The 6000-nt window shown below is 41.2% G+C and overlaps 1 protein-coding gene across 1 annotated transcript in view; it reads right to left on the minus strand.

Annotated features, from left to right (window-relative positions):
• Positions 1-6000, minus strand: part of nlgn2a (neuroligin 2a) — a 54152-nt gene that overhangs the window by 20972 nt on the left and 27180 nt on the right. The window lies entirely within an intron of this gene.

The following is a 6000-nucleotide window of genomic DNA, read 5'->3' on the forward strand; positions in this document are numbered from 1 at the left end:
AGTATTTGCGAAAAAATTCCTGAAATTTTGCTCTTGGGAATTTATGTTGTTTTTAGTGATGGAAAAATGAAGCATCAAATTTGGTTCATGAACCAGTTGGATTTTCACGCTCTGTTCCACGTTGGGTTTAAAGCACCAGTCACTTGTTAAACCTCTTTTTTCAAAGCAACAGTGCCATCTAGAGGAGTAAAAAAATACAAGTGGTTCATGAAGCAAATTTGAAGCTTCATTTTCCCCAAAAATAAAATATGAAATAAAAACAAAATCATCAATGAATCAAAATCAAATAATTTATTTTAGATTTTTATTTTCTCCTAGTTTGTCCTGTATATCTAATGCATATGAAATTATTTTTAACCTTTCAATATTTTTACATGACAGGAAAAGCCTACTAAAAACGCTGAACTTTATTTTGTATTCATCCGATATCCTGACTCAAATTTAACATGACTTTTGAATTGGTGCATTCTAAATACAGCCACATCCCCAGTCACGAGGGTGTGTACACTTTTGCAAGTTGTCTAATCTTTCCTTCCTTTTTAAAAAGTTTTTTTTTCGAAATTTAATTCTACAGATTAAAGGTTATATTGATCAGGGGAAAAGATTTCAAAGGATTTATAGAATCTTGATCTCATTTTCTGATAGAAAACACCAACACTTGGCAGTCTGAGGCAATCGCCCTGGGACTTGAGAACTTCTCCAGATGAAAGTGATCCAAAAGGAGAAGAGTAAACAGGGATCAACGAGGCTGAACACGACAACTCGGCTCGGCAAACTCGAACGAGAGCGGGAGGGACGGCGTTCGATGGCAGAAGGCTGGCACCCCGAGGAGTCGGATGCTCTGGAGCAGAACGGCAGACAACGGCGCGATTAGGCCAACACTCGTGTTCAGCATACCACCCATCGACAAGCCCCGGGATGCCACCTCCTGCTCCCCTCGCCATCCTGCTGCTTGACTAGTGACTGATGAGCATCGAGCGTACAGATACCACAACATATCTCTGCCTTTCAGTCTGCTAGCTTAACGCTAATTAGCATCCACGTGGCAGCGCTTGAACACTTTCTTTATCCTCTGCATAGAACGACGAATATTACCGATTGCTGCATCCAAATCTTTCGGGCTCCTCGTTAGGGAACAATAGCAAAGAATTAAACGGTTGGATTTGCAAGTTCAAAGGTCAAGTTAAGACTGAAGTCTCAAAGTTACCGTGCATTTTTTTTTCGGTTCAGCCTGAAATCCCGACCGGCCGGACGGGTTGTCACGTGCGTGCGGGTTATCGGGAGGCCACGGTGATGGAGGAGCAGAGGTGCGCTGATGAATGGGCCCTGATGAGATGCACAGTGGCAGAGCTGGCCCACAGGCCGCGGCATCGGCCTAAAGACCGATCGTTAGAGCGCAATGGATCACGACGCCGGACTGATTGCATCGGAGATGTGCGAGCGCGTGGATACGCCCAGGGTGCATTTTCAGACACACTGCCTGCTAAGGTAAGCTAAAGAGGATGTCACTTTGGTTCACGGACATATAGAACTGACTCGGCCTTTCCAAATCAAATACAAATGGACCGTCGGAGAACACGTGCGGGCGGCGGAAAGTAGGCGGGGAATCTTGAAACGTTTCGATTCACTTGTTGACTCTGTGTGTGCAAATTGATATTCAAACAAAAGGTGGGTGGGTGGGTGGGTGGTTGGATGGATGGATGGATGGATGGACGTAGATAGAGAGATAGAGCGCTGGATAGAGAGAGAGAGAGAGAGAGAGAGAGAGAGAGAGAGATAAAGAGAGAGAGATAAAGAGAGAGAGATAAAGAGAGATAGAGAGAGCGAAATAGAGAGATATAGAGAGATAGGAAAATAGAGAGAGACAGAGAGAGAGAGACAGAGAGAGAGAGAGAGAGAAATAGAGATAGAGAGCGAGCGAGAGAAAGAGATAGAGAGCGAGAGAGAGAGAGAGAAATAGAGATAGAGATAGAGAGCGAGAGAGAGAAATAGAGATAGAGAGCGAGAGAGAAATAGAGATAGAGAGCGAGAGCGAGAGAGAAAAAGAGATAGAGAGCAATAGAGATAGAGATAGAGAGCGAGAGAGAGAAATAGAGAGCGAGAGCGAGAGAGAAAAAGAGATAGAGAGCGAGAGAGAGAAATAGAGAGATAGAGAGCGAGAGAGAAATAGAGAGCGAGAAATAGAAATAGAGAGAGAGAAATAGAAATAGATAGATAGATAGATAGATAGATAGATAGATAGATAGATAGATAGATAGATAGATAGATAGATAGATAGATAGATAGATAGATAGATAGATAGATAGATAGATAGATAGATAGATAGATAGATAGATAGATAGATAGATAGATAGATAGATAGATAGATAGATAGATAGATAGATAGATAGATAGATAGATAGATAGATAGATAGATAGATAGATAGATAGATAGATAGATAGGTAGGTAGGTAGGTAGGTAGGTAGGTAGGTAGGTAGGTAGGTAGGTAGGTAGGTAGGTAGGTAGGTAGGTAGGTAGGAAGCGGCAGGCAAGAACAGCACGACACTCTGATGAGGCTCGATAACACCTTGAAGAACACGGGTTCTGGCGCACCTTGGCGCTGAAGTGTTTGCGCCGCTTCCTCGCCGGCCGGCCAGCCGGCCAGCCGGCCTCCCATGGCGCCGGATCCATATCTGGTTGTTTACGGAGCCTCCAGCAGGACCCGGAGCTGTCTTGTCTCCTCCCCGTTTTTTTGTTCATTTAAGCAAAACAAACGGATAGTGCTGTGAGCTCTGCTTACCTACACTTACGAACGAAATTTGTTTCCCCAAAATTGGACGCATTTCTCTCGGCTGCACTTTGGTCATGTTCTGAAATGTACAATGTTTGAAATTGCCATTATACTGGAATTGTTTATGTTGTTTTCAACTTCAACCTAATTAGCACCCTCCATCTTTGTTCCACTGTCGACGGGCAGATTTAGATTTTGCGCCGCTCTCTCTCACTCCTCACGGAACTCCACGAATTGAGTTCCCCTCCTTGCGCAACAAGAAACAAAGACGGCCAGCGTAGTTGTTTCCCATCCTTTAACCTCCTTTTCCTTGCATGTCTCGCGTTGCTTTCTTTTAGCCTTAAGCCTCTCGGACTCAGGCTGACCCCCCCCCCCCCCATCCCGCCACTCCTCTCCCGAGCGTTCACGTCCGCCCGCTTAACTTTTGTTCGCGCACAAAACCTTTCATCCGTGGATTCTGCCTTTCTAAGTACGCGTGACAGCCGAGTTAAATCACATTTTCAGCCAGTAATGGAAAATATTCCCAAACGCTTGGAAACCGGAATCTTGCAGAGTTGCTTATCGGTCGATAATGAGGGGATGAAAATGCTTTTTTTAATGATTTACCAAATTCATTTCAATCCCGAAGGAGGTTTCCATGAGAATTTGGTGAAAAAAGAGACAAATATATACAAGGTGAGGACCAGAATGATCTAAAGAGCACTTTGGATTTGACGTAGTAGATAGAGAAAGCAGCTTTGAAATGAGATGAAGGGAGCACATGAGCACGTTTTTTATTTTTTTTTCTCTTTCTTTGCTCATTTGCTTGCGTCGACATGCAGACGACGCAATGAGGCATGACACCGTCCTCATGCAACCTTCTCTTCCTCCCTCTCTTCACTCTTTCCCTATATCCTTCTACCCTCTCTGAGGTCTAAAATGGCAGAGAACCAGCACGGAGGCTTGCCTGTTTCCTACGTGGAAAAGATTTGATCAATATTGCAAGACTTCAATGAGTTTCTCAGGGCGTTAAGCAAAAATCCATTTCTCTAATGTATAAGTTGCAGTAAGAGTGTGGGCCATTTACATTCCAGATGCTGATTAGTGCGCCTTTTAAAAAGGCCACATTGTGGCTTTCTCATGTATTTTCCATTTGGCTGAAGAGGGAGCCTCGACTGTCGGCGCCAGTGTTCTCGTTAAGAGAGCCTGTCAGAGTTCTCCTTCTCCAATGCAACAATGCAGTCTTAATTGGGACACTGCTGCGACAGTAAATATCCAATCAGGAGCAAACGCAAGGAGAAAGTAAGAAAAACAGCACTCCATATTTTTTTTTTATATATATATATATATATATATATATATATATATATATATATATATATATAGATATAGATATAGATATATATAGATATATATATATATATATATATATATATATATATATATATATATATTGGTTGGCTGTATGTTTCCCACTGTAAGAAGAATATATATATATATATATATATATATATATATATATATATATATATATATATATATATATATATATATATATATATATATATATAATGTTATGTAATGCTATGTTATATATTTTTATATATGTTTATATATACCATGTCAACTTTTGTCACTTGAAAATTGCACTGATGTCACGTAGGCCAATAAACACGATCTTGATGAGCTCTCTGTTCTGCACAGCAGCGGCAATACGAACACATGCAACGCAGTATATATATATATATATATATATATATATATACATATATATACACATATATAAACATACATACGTACATACGTACATACGTACATACATACATACACACACGCACACACACACTTATATACTGATTGACAAAGAAGAGATCAAAATCTTCTCCTTTATCCTGCTTGAAAGTTTATCTTGATTATCATCTTTCAAATTAATCTCATTTGAATTTCTTTGCCGCTGTCACGCAATATGTATTTGCCATCGATAAGAGTGTTGCGCTACAAATAAACTTGCATCGCTTGACGGGATTTGATCAAATGATTATTCTTAGAAATAGAAGCACGTTTTAATGATGTGACTATCACAGTGTAATTAAAACTCTGTCGCATGCGTCATATTCTTATCGCCGGCAGCTGTTATTGGAAAAAGCCACACGCATGCACCACAGGAGTCAAAGCCCGGCCATCGTTTGTAAATAAAATAATCAGGCCGCGACGCAACCTCGTTTACGATATTAAAAGCAAAACAAATTAATCAAAGAGTCTTTTTATTTCCTATTTATTTTTGCCGGGGGATTTCCACATTGTTGGGATCTATACCTCAGGGAGTCCCAGTTGACAGTTTGCAGATTAGCAGATGGAGTAGGTCATTAGTTTCTGCACTTTAATTAATTCCTAAATGCTAACCTCCCACACTTCACGAGACTGTCATTATTTCTGTTGGACGGAGGACGCACGAGCCGCGCCGGCGCCGAAGCTCGATAAGGTCGCTCGTTTAAAAGACGCGGTCGGGAGACGACAAAGTCGGAAACCAACGCAGCTCGTTGAGGTGATGAGTGCGATAACCGCGACCGGCCTCGTGATGACCTTTTGGAGTTATTACAAAATAGCGTATAGGATCCATATTTATAATCCCACCAAAATATGATTTCACACAAACAAAAACAGCGCACGACAACAACAACAACATTCTAACGGCGAAGACAAATGCAACGTGGAAATAATCGGTCAAGTCATCGGTGACAGTGACTTTCCAAGGTCAGGAATCGGAATCAGATGTTTTTTACTCCAGGTTTTCCTTCGGAACAAAACTACATGATGATTGACAGAGAAAGAAATTACTGGAGGAACGCTAAAGACAAATAACTATCAAACACATACGTAAGAAAAGGAAACGCTTATTATGGGATTTCGTAATATGCTTTCCCGACGTCACGAATGCGTTATGTCACATATAAAAAGACAAAGTAAAGTAACTTCTAGTCTGAGTTACTTTCAAAACGGAGTCATCAAGTAATATAAAGTCAATCCTAACTAAGTTACTTTTTCAAGGTAACCATGGCAACACCCCCCCCCCCCCCACTCCATGAAGTCTGATCTTGGGGTTAAAATATGTTCTGAATCCATTTGCAGCCCAGGAAAAAGCCTCAAACTTGCCCAAGGGGAAAAAAAAAAGATTCCCCCCCTCATAAAACCCGAGAAAAAAAAATGCCTTCAAGAAACAAGAGCGATGATAAGATCAGCTCCAGTGCTG

The sequence above is a fragment of the Syngnathus leptorhynchus genome, chromosome 2 (assembly GCF_054491065.1).
Source record: "Syngnathus leptorhynchus isolate UIUO chromosome 2, UIUO_Slep, whole genome shotgun sequence".
NCBI lineage: Eukaryota > Metazoa > Chordata > Actinopteri > Syngnathiformes > Syngnathidae > Syngnathus > Syngnathus leptorhynchus.